This window comes from Parambassis ranga, chromosome 4 (genome assembly GCF_900634625.1).
Source record: "Parambassis ranga chromosome 4, fParRan2.1, whole genome shotgun sequence".
NCBI classification, from domain to species: Eukaryota; Metazoa; Chordata; class Actinopteri; family Ambassidae; genus Parambassis; species Parambassis ranga.
Window position 1 is genome coordinate 20,286,016 of NC_041025.1, and position 11,983 is coordinate 20,297,998.

Sequence of the window (11,983 nt, forward strand, 5' to 3'; positions counted from 1 at the left end):
CAGCATACCAGTTCAGCTGTGCTAACATAATTTCACAGGAGTTTTCTAATCATCAATTAGCCTTTTTAACATGATTAGCTAACACAATGTACTGCTGGAAAAGGGCCTCTGTATATCTTTGTATATATTCCATTAGAAAGCAGCCTTTACTAACTAGAATAGTCATTTACCACATTAACACTTTCTAGACTGTATGTCTGATTACTTTAATGTTATCTTTATAGAATTCTTTTAAATAAAGACATTTTCAAGTGAACCCAAACTTTTGAACGGTGGAGCACTTCCAAAACACACAACCAATCATCGCCTTCCAGAATAAAACACACCCAATCCGCGTTACACATGCACTTGGAACTGTGGTGAGTGATCCATATGGTTCACGGTTTAACATATATTTTAAATATCCTCTTTACTTTTTGTTTGCCATAGGTATACAACCTGGAAACAGTACATGGGTCCAAATAACATCATAGCCCATATTATGGCTATAAAAAAACTTCACCTAGCACCATTAGGCCTAATGTTTGTTCTCATTATGTTCAAGGACAGTAATTTGAAAGCATTTACTACCAGGTCTTTTCCCTATTTCTATTGTGAGACTATATTGTCGATATGTCTAATACAACTATGTGGGTTGATTTCAATTTTTCTCAACTTCAAAGTAGCAGCATTTCCCTTCTCAAGAGACAGACGCTCTGTGATTTGAGAGTCAATACATCTCTGCAATCAGCTTGTGTATGTTCTTTTATTATTATTATTCATCGTTGTGTTTTGTGTGTCAGGTTTTTCCTCGTCTTTGTCCTAATAGCCGCAGAACAATCTGCTTCTTTGAACACGCACTTCATAGTTCACCACACAAGCTGCAATCAGGCACAAATTCCCCAAAGTGACCTCTGAAGTCGCAGCCCTCTTTCTCCCACAGAAAGAAAACCCTCCTGCAAACTCATAATGCTTTAATAGTGGCACTAAAGCATAATGTTAAAGGATGAAAAAGGGAAAGAGCACTGAATGCAGTGGGTGAAGGTGACAATATTATCATTATCTCAATGCCAGACCCTGAGAGAAAACACTCCCTAGGAAAGTTGGAGTAGGCGGTGAGACATGATGTCCTGGCCTGTGACTTTTAGAGGAACTCAAAAGGAAAAAAAATAAGAAAGTAATTTAGTCTGTATCATAATAAATGTCAGAAACATGAAGGAGTTTTGAAGGTTATTGACATCCAAGTGGCCTACCTACAATGTACTTGAGCTGAGTATTTTGAGAACAAATGTTTTGGGGTATAAGTTATTTTTATGCACATTACGCTTCATTGCCAGAGGGGGTAAGTGAATCTAATTAAGCGGCAATAAAACTAAATTAATGGACTACAAGCATCGGAGCACATAAAGAACTAATTCCATCTGAAAGTTACATTAACACAGAGAATATGTAATTGCGAGAGAGGTCTATAAAAATAGTGATTTGGTCGGCCAAATGCAAATGTGTTTCTCAATCAGCTCTGGCAAGCACTGTTCAGGCGTGACACTGGAGCCAGATCTAAGGAAAGGGTTTTTTTTCCCCCATGATTCAATCTGAAGTGAACATCATATTTGGGATAATACAGTACAAAGACTTACATTTCAATTTGCTGCATGAGTTTGAATTAAATCATGAAACCTTCTAGCTTCTTTTAGCTCACAAGCTCTCAGTAGCGTTATTTCTAAATGGCAAAAATTTGGTACAAAATAGCATCAGCATTTGGCTACCTGTTATGTACAACACATCCTCATGGATGGATTAAACCAACTAGGATTCTGTTTATGAATGGTAAGTGTATCCTTGGATCATACAAGCACAATTAATAAAGAGTCTTTATAAAGTTCAGGGTGGCTGTGGCTCAGGCGGTAGGAGCGCTTGTCCACTAACTGCAAGGTTGGTAGACAAAAAGCACTATATTACATACATATACAATTTATTCTTTAACATCCTCTTTACCTTAGGTTGGAAGATTTGCCATAAGCTTTCAACCTACAAACAGTACATGGCTCCAAAACAACATCATAGTCCATATTATAGCTATGAAAAAACTTCACCTAGCACCATTATGCCTGATGTTTGTTCCCATTATGTTCATGGAAAGCATTCATTTACAAGGCTCTTTTTCTTTTTCCAACTTCTATTTGAAGAATCTAATCATCTTTTTTGGTCATTTCAATTTGCTCTATGAGTGTGAATTAAATTTCAAAACCTTTTAGCTTGTTTAAGCTCACAAGTTCTCAGTAGCATCATTTCTAAACGGCAATATATTTATACAGTTTTTTATGTTATTTTTTGCTTTATTTCCCCATTGTGGGACATATAATAATAAAGGTTTTCTTAATCTTACGTCGGAATCTTTGATGTTTACTTACAGTCTATGACTGAAACATGCAACTACTCGGAATAATTGCAGATCACGACAGGCCACTCTGCCTTTTTTTCTTATATCGATATGTATAAATGTTTATGAAAATTATATCCCGCTTATAAGTAATGAGTAACTACGCCTGAATAGAAGATAATTAGCTGAGATTGATGATGTCTGCATGCACTCGATCACCTTGCATCAGCTCAAGGCACTGAGACTACTTATGGCATTTGCTTAGTAACCGTGGTGACAATTGACACATTTGACATTATTCAAGTAACCAAAGGAAGAAATAGAACTACAAGCAAAGGTCATTATAGTCACTTCAAAACTTCAACAACTACTGCAGACACAGAAGGAACCTCTTCAAACCCTCTATTTGTGGCTGAGTTTAGTTTGTGGTTTTGTAAATTTGCAGTTAAAGTACCACAGTCTGACCATGATCATGAATATTTTGGATTTTTTTTTTTGTCCAAAATGTTTTTGCTGCTCCACTTCAGTGATGAAAAAAAAACAATAATAATAATTTAGAACCCTGTTTGTTTGAGTTTTTGGATAGTAGGTAGCCGCTGCCAGTGAGATCCCACTGGAAATATATTCAGATTTTGTATCACAACTCCAACTCTAAATACAAAACAGAAAAATAATACAGACCCACATGAGATTATAGCTCCTTTGGATAAAAGTATGATGATAACACACGTGTCTGGAGTAACGATTATCAAACTTTTAAAGCCTCTGATGTGAAAACTGAGCTATTTTGGCTCCAGTCTTTCAAAGCTCTATCAGCGGCAGCAAAATGCACCACACAGGCCTTACAGTGCTTATTAGGACTCAAAGTCAATTTCTCTGATCTCCTTTCATGCTGTAAAGCACAGGAAAAGGAAATGTAAGGCCTTAAAGAAAAAAAAAACACTACTGTCACAAAAATATGCTAACCTCATTTCTTTAGAAAATAAAACACGTGTCTCTTTTTGTTCCTGCTCTTATCCGCCACTCTTTGAACATCACAGCTTGCCCTCTTGCCCAGCCTACTTATGCATGCCAAGGAAAAAAGTATTTTGTGTCCATTTCTATTCCAATTGCTTATGATAGCAGGAGCGCCGTGGTTTCCTCTGGGGCCGAGAAATGCTCATTTGAAAAATCGCCCAGACGTGCATGGAGGTTGCCAACCTCAATTTTTGATGCAGTAGCTCATTTTGTGTGTCTTCCTCAGGAGTCGCAGCCCAGCCCCACCGGAGGCCCGGCCACACTAGCCAGCCAATTATCAGGGCCTTTTCCTGCACCTGCCCACTGCTGCCCTGTGTGTGTGTATATGTGTGTGTGTGTGTGTGTGATCCAGATCCACTCCTGGCCAAGGAGCAATCAAAGCTGATGCCCCCGCTAAGGCTCAACTCTAAGGGAGCTCAAAATGCTCAAAGTGAAAAGAATTTCAGTCCATCCACTGTCTCGGGTGAAAGATTAGAAGGAGAAAATGAGAACACATTTAAGCTTCAGAGACATTCAAAACACTGCTTTTAAGCCTGGAGTTAAGAAGTTCTCTGTGCTTAGTTGAAAAAAAAAATCCAAAACATGTTAATATTATATTAATTATATTAAACCGCAGTACAGCTCTGATTTTTTTAATATTAATTACTATTATTAATGATAACAGTCCACTGAAATGCAGAAATGTTCCATGCTCTTTAAATTAAAATGATAAAAAACTAAGATTTGCCATTAATGTTAAGAGAAAGGGGCTTTATACCAAAAAACAAAACTAAATCTAAATCCAGAATGCTCTAGGGTTTGCCCTTTGAAAACTGGCAATCAGTGAAATTGAAGTGATATTATATCCAGATAATTGCAACAGACCACTAACTATACTACATGTTTTTACACATTAACGTTGCTAGTATTGATCCCCCTGGGGAAATAAGGCTGTCAGGAGTCAGGTTTGAGCCAGGGCTTTTATTTTGGTGTTTTGTTATGTTATCCTGATTCTTGCTTTATTTTCTGTTTCTGTATTTACTTCCTGTTTTATTTTGAAATCACTGACCTCCCTCTTGTTTCAGGTGTCTTGACTTCCCCTTCCTCGTGTGCTCCCTCCTCCTCCCGGGATTACCTGCTCCTCCCTAATGTGTGCCACCTGTGTCTCATTGTCTCCAAGCCTCCCTTGTATATCTAGTCTGTCTTCCCTTCACTCGGTGTCAGTTTGTTTTGTGTCTTTGCGGGTTCATGTCGTCCTCTCTACGCCTTGCCAGCCTTCACGGACTTTGACCTCACGCCATGGTAAAACCTTGTTTGCCTTGTACCTTTTTGAACCTCATGCTAAGAAGAGCCCTTTTGACTTTTGGAACTGACTGGAGTTCGCTTTGATTTGTTTGTTTGCGAGAAATAAATGACTTTGATTGTTGAGAACCGCTCCTGTCGTGCACTTGTGTCCTCTCCTCATCGCTGAGCCTTGACATTACAAACTGACCATAATGGACACAGCAGACAGTGAGTCGGTTCAGTCGGCCTTCTCTGGGCATGAATGCCGTCTCAGGCAGCAGGAAGAGCAACTCGAGCGCCTCCACCAAGCCTACGTGGAGCTCTCAGGGAACGCCAAACGGCAGTACGACGCCCTGAGTGATCAGCTCAGCAGGCTCGCCCACCCGCTCCAACAGCAGCAGCCTCCTGTTAACCCACCTGCCATCCCAGCGGAGAACGCCGACGTCGCCGTGCCTTCACCTGCTTCGGCACAGCCATCGACCTTCCAGATCCCCGTGGCCCTTCCAGAGCGCTACTCGGGCGAGTCAGGTGACTGCCGCCCATATATTACCCAATGCAGACTGCTGTTTGCTCGACAACCATCCGCCTTTCCCACCGATGAATCTAAGATCTCCCTCTTCGTCTCCTGTCTTTCCGGACGGGCTGAGGCGTGGGCTACGGCGGAGGTGGACAACGCCACACCAAACTGCGCTACCTACAAGACCTTCATTGCTGCCTTCTCCCAAGTTTTTCAATGGTCTCGGCCGGGCAGAGAGGCAGCCCGCTCCCTGTTCAACCTCTCGCAAGGAGCTCGCAGCGTGATGGATTATGCCATTGAATTTAGATCTCTAGCCACAGACAGCGGGTGGAATCAAACTGCTCTGTATGACGCCTTTTTGAATGGGCTTTCAGATCAGCTTCAGGACAGGCTGATATCCGTGGACTTGCCCCCCACGCTTGACAATTTGATTTCTTTAGTGACTAGGATAGAGAACAGGCTACGTGATCGACATAAGCCTCTGTGTTCTCCGGTTAGGGTGAGCAACCACACGCCTTCACTAACACCCTTTCATTCATCCTCCACAGGTGAACTTCCACCAGCCACGCAGGTAGAAGAGCCCATGCAGCTGGGTCGTAGCCGCCTTACCCCACTCCAACGGGAGCACCGGAGGCGGTCGGGTGAGTGTTTTTACTGCGGTCAGAAGGGTCACATGGTTGCTGCTTGCCAGCTTCGCCCAAAATGCCCCCGCTCGTCGATAACTGTGGGCAATCTGATGAGGGGGGGCCCATTGCCCACAAAAGCAAATTCATGTATTTTGGATGTTTCTATTCTGTTTAAGGGTGGCTCTCTTCCCACCAAAGCGCTTGCGGACTCCGGGTCCGAACAGAACCTTCTTGACTTCGAGCTGGCCAGACAGGTGGGCATACCTATGACTCCCCTGGATAAGTCCATTCCTGTCACTTCACTAAATGGAAATCTGGTCTCCACAGTAACATCTATCTCTGCCCCCATTCATTTAGTAGTTTCTGGTAACCATCATGAGGTCAAATTTTTCATTTTTTCCTCTCCCCAAAACCCAGTAGTTCTTGGACACCCCTGGTTCGTTTTGCACAATCCCATAATTGACTGGCCCTCCAGCCGAATCACCGGCTGGAGTGATCACTGCCACGCCACCTGTCTGCGCTCAGCTCGACACCCAAGCTATGACCCTCCTGACTCGGTGGAAACGCCGCCCTCGCCTGATTTGTCTCTAGTGCCTCCAGAGTATCACGACCTGGCTGCCGTGTTTAGCAAAGACAGGGCTCTCTCCCTGCCGCCTCACCGCCCATATGACTGCCCCATTGACCTCCAGCCCGGAGCTTCCTTGCCTAAGGCCAGGCTGTATAGCCTGGCAAAGCCCGAGCGTGAGGCAATGGAGCAGTACATTTCGGACTCTCTGGCATCAGGCATAATCAGACCGTCTTCTTCCCCTGTGGGTGCTGGTTTCTTCTTTGTAGGGAAAAAAGACGGAACTCTCAGACCCTGCATAGATTACCATGAACTTAACCAGATCACTATCAGGAACACTTACCCTCTTCCACTCATGAACTCTGCCTTCGAATCTCTCCAGCAGGCTCGGATCTTCACCAAGCTCGACCTCCGTAACGCCTACCATCTGGTGCGTATCCGCAAAGGTGACGAGTGGAAAACCGCCTTTAACACCCACCTCGGACATTTTGAGTATCTGGTTATGCCCTTCGGGCTAACTAATGCTCCTGCAGTGTTCCAGAATCTTGTTAATGATGTTCTTCGTGACTTCCTGTATCGTTTTGTGTTCGTCTATTTAGACGATATTTTGGTGTTTTCCAGGAGCGCCACCGAACACAGGCGGCATGTTAGGATGGTGCTCCAGAGACTGCTTGAAAACAAGCTGTTTGTGAAGGCTGGCAAGTGCGAATTTCACTCACCCTCTGTTTCCTTTTTAGGTTACGTGGTGGCGGGAGGGGAGGTGAGATCCGACCCGGGGAAAGTCAAAGCCGTGCTGGAATGGCAGACCCCCGACAGCCGTAAACAGCTTCAGAAATTCTTGGGGTTCGCGAACTTCCTGAGGAGGTTTATCCGGGGTTACAGCACGGTGGCGGCTCCCCTGACGGCTCTCACCTCCCCGGCAGCTCCTTTTGTTTGGACACCTGAGGCAGATGCTTCCTTCCGCCACCTTAAGTCTTTGTTTTCCTCCGCGCCTGTCTTGATTCAGCCAGACCCCTCCAACCAGTTCATTGTCGAGGTTGACGCCTCAAACTATGGAGTTGGGGCGGTCCTATCTCAAAGGTCAGGGCAAGACAACAGGGTGCACCCTTGTGCCTACTTCTCCCGCCGGTTCACCCCGGCGGAGAAGAATTATGATGTAGGCAATAAAGAGCTTTTGGCCATCAAGCTGGCCTTAGAGGAATGGCGTCACTGGTTGGAGGGGGCAGAACACCCCTTCGTAGTCTGGACAGATCATAAAAACCTGACCTACATCCGGACTGCGAAGAGGCTGAATTCAAGGCAGGCGCGGTGGGCTTTGTTTTTTGAAAGATTTAATTTCACTATTTCTTACCGCCCTGGCTCAAAGAATGGTAAACCCGATGCTCTCTCCAGACTCCATGAACCTCCTGGCTCTCCTCATGAACCAGAGTTCATTGTGCCTCCCTCCTGCGTTCTGGGGGCCCTGACGTGGCGGCTGGCCAATGAGATCCGGGAAGCCCAGGCAACGGATCCTGATCCAGGTGGGGGCCCCACTAATAAACTGTATGTTCCTCTCACCACGCGCTCCAAGGTCCTTCAGTGGGCCCATTCCTCCCGCCTAACCTGCCATCCTGGGGCTCGCCGGACAGAATCATTCATTCGCCGCCGGTTCTGGTGGCCCGGCCTAGCCAAAGATACTAAGGAGTTTGTGGCAGCCTGCACCACTTGTGCCCAGGCCAAGTCTAGCAACCAACCCCCTGCCGGCGAACTTCAACCTCTCCCTGTGCCAGGCCGGCCGTGGACACACATTGCGCTGGACTTCGTGACAGGTTTGCCCCCTTCCAGGGGGGAAAACAACCATTCTCACCATTGTTGACCGCTTCTCCAAAGCAGCACATTTCATTGCATTGACTAAGCTACCCACTGCCTCTGAAACTGCCATGCTACTTATTAAACATGTCTTCCGGCTCCACGGCATCCCCAGTGACATTGTTTCTGACCGTGGGCCTCAGTTCATCTCGCAGGTTTGGCGGGCCTTCTGTGCTGCCTTCGGGACCAACGTCAGCCTCTCCTCAGGGTTCCATCCCCAGACCAACGGCCAGACGGAGAGGGCTAACCAGGACCTAGAAGCCGCTCTCCGATGTATCTGCACCCGCCGTCAAGCATCATGGAGTTCGGACCTGCCATGGGTAGAGTACGCTCACAATACACTCACCTCATCTGCCTCTGGTCTCTCTCCCTTCGAGTCCTCCCTAGGATACCAACCTCCTCTATTCCCTGAAGATGAGGCAGACATCGCAGTGCCCTCCGTCCAACACCATTTCCGGCGGTGCAGACGCATCTGGAGGGAGGCCCGTGCAGCCTTGCTACGATCTTCTGCTCAAAACAAGCGGCTGGCTGACCGTCACCGCTCCAAGGCTCCATCCTATGCCGTGGGTCAATCAGTCTATCTCTCTACAGCCAATATCAAGCTTCGCACCGAATCCAAAAAACTCTCTCCACGATTCATTGGCCCTTTTCAAATAATAAAGATTGTGAATCCAGTCTCCGTCAAGCTCCGCCTTCCAAGAGCCATGAGGATACATCCGGTGTTCCATGTCTCACAGTTGAAACCGTACATTTCCAGTCCTCTCCAACCCACTGCCGCTCCTCCGCCACCTCCTCGACTCATCGACGGTCAGCCAGCCTTCACCGTTCGTCGACTCCTGGATGTGAGACGTCGGGGCAGGGGCCTTCAGTACCTGGTCGACTGGCAGGGATACGGCCCTGAGGAAAGGTCCTGGGTCCCCACATCTCGGGTCTTGGACCCTACCCTTATCCGGGCTTTCCATCGCCGACATCCGGATAAGCCAGGAGGTGCACCTAGAGGCGCACGTTGAGGGGGGGGTACTGTCAGGAGTCAGGTTTGAGCCAGGGCTTTTATTTTGGTGTTTTGTTATGTTATCCTGATTCTTGCTTTATTTTCTGTTTCTGTATTTACTTCCTGTTTTATTTTGAAATCACTGACCTCCCTCTTGTTTCAGGTGTCTTGACTTCCCCTTCCTCGTGTGCTCCCTCCTCCTCCCGGGATTACCTGCTCCTCCCTAATGTGTGCCACCTGTGTCTCATTGTCTCCAAGCCTCCCTTGTATATCTAGTCTGTCTTCCCTTCACTCGGTGTCAGTTTGTTTTGTGTCTTTGCGGGTTCATGTCGTCCTCTCTACGCCTTGCCAGCCTTCACGGACTTTGACCTCACGCCATGGTAAAACCTTGTTTGCCTTGTACCTTTTTGAACCTCATGCTAAGAAGAGCCCTTTTGACTTTTGGAACTGACTGGAGTTCGCTTTGATTTGTTTGTTTGCGAGAAATAAATGACTTTGATTGTTGAGAACCGCTCCTGTCGTGCACTTGTGTCCTCTCCTCATCGCTGAGCCTTGACAAAGGCATCATCATTCAGCACATAATGTAATGCATTTTGTATATACACTACAAAAAAACATATAGTGGGCTATGACGTATTTTGAGCATGGGACAAAGAAACCTAAACACCTAACATCTAAGGCAGGCATACAGGAGCACGAGCAGGGAGCTTGTGCTGTAAGTGGTCGCACAAATGTTTGTCAAACTTTAACTCTTCATATAGGTAAACAGGTACATTATGTAATTCCCCCATGTACAGTTGTCACAAAAATTCAGCTTGTCAATAGACAAACTGTGAACTAGGCTGAAAAAATGGCCGTTTATAAGTATTGTCTCTTTTTTTAGAGGCTACAGGGGGAACTGCAATTTTTAATACCTCCGCAGAGGCTTCATTTCTTAGCCCTGGAGGTTGCTCCTCATTTTTGTGTCACTTTGTGGAATTTTGCTGGAACTGGGAGCCCTGAGAAAAGGGGAAACATTGTTAATTTACACAGACTGCACGATTTCCAACGATAGAAAGCTGATGTAAAATCTGCAGTTTCCCCTCTACACAGACAAAAAGGGGAGGAAAACATATGTCATGTAGTGTATTAATAAAATCCATTCTGACTCCAGGAAATAAAGGCTATATCTGATGTTCCATCATTTTATAAACTTTGCATGAAAGCTTTTCAGATATTTTTGGATCTGCACTTTCCATTTGCACAAACCATTAAAAAAAAAAAAACATAGCAGAAAAAAATTTCTGCAGCGTGTTCAACCCAGTCCGTAATTACCCTTCTCATGTAATCTTTCTTTCCTGTTTCCTGCTTCCACTGCCTCCACATACACCATGTCCATCTCTCACCAAACACACAACCCAACACAAATGGGTCAATCTCCACTGAGAAGCACAGACACTGTGACTTTCCAAAAAATCTGTTTGTCGCTCCAGGTGAAAATCTCTAACACGAGGCACTCTGCTCACAGTGCTGGGGCGGCAAAGTCGATCCTGAAGTGTCTCTACAGCAAATATTTTGAATAATGTTTCACTTTCACTTGAAACCACTTTTTCAAGGATGCACATTTCTCCTGCAAATCACAATAATCCAGCTCGGTGATCAAAACAAGCTAACTGATGAGCGCTGTCCTCGATGTAAATTAGTCTTTTTTTTCTTTTTTTTTGCTCCAGCCGCATGAGACGCGGGAGATTGAGTGTTGAGGAGATAAGAGAACAAGTTGTCAGTTTGAGGAGCTGCTGGGAGATAAACTGATTGAAGTCTAGATTGGGTGTAAAAATGGTCTGCATAAGTAGTTCATGTCATTTACCATCAGTTCGACTGCATGAACAGAAACCCAAACATCCTTCTTATCCAATTCTTTATATGTGATGTGACACTTTTCACACAATCTCTTGGGCAGAGAGCCTGGAAAGGTACATCCGACTGTCAGCCCGTAGCAAAAAAATATTCCTAATGTTATATTTATGTAAGAGAGGGATTTTTCTCATTTACTCATTTAAATCATTTTGACTTCATATTTAAAGTGTCTGTAATCTTATTAGTTTCCTAATAGTCAGATGGCTGCACAGAGAAGAGACTGGCAGCAATTTCCTGTAACGCTGATCAGACACCGATTTTAATGAAGCCAAGATAAACCTCTCTCGCTCTCTCTCTCTCTCTCTCACACACACACACACACACACACACACACACCACTTTTAAATGATAACTTTTGTTTTTCTTGTAGTCAACAAATCCAATAAAAAAACTAAAAAACAACGACATTATTGCTTGTCTGCATCAAAAGGCTGATTAAACAGTCACAAAGTTAAACTGGGAGGATGATATTTAAAATTTCAACAAAGCTTAACAAACAGTGTGTCTGCTGTATGGATTACAGTCCAGGGAAGAACAAACACTATATGTGAATGTGCGAGATATATTTTTATATATCACAGCAGTTCTCAAATGCCTGAATTTGCCTTTTAATACTTTACGTTTCAGTCAACAGTCTAAAGTTTAAAGCTGCACTCAAACCCACAACAAGTGAAATTTCTTCCAACATATTTAATCTAAATTATAGTTGTGTGCCAAAATGTTTAGTTTGGTGACCATGGGGTGACAGATTTGCTCAAAATATGTCATACGGAGGAGAACTGTTGCATCTGGAATCTAGTCATAATAATAAATAATAGTAAATATCATCATATCATCACCAAGGTATTGTTGTATAAATTACTTTTCGAAAAAAATATGTGTTCATGCACAACTTAGCTGC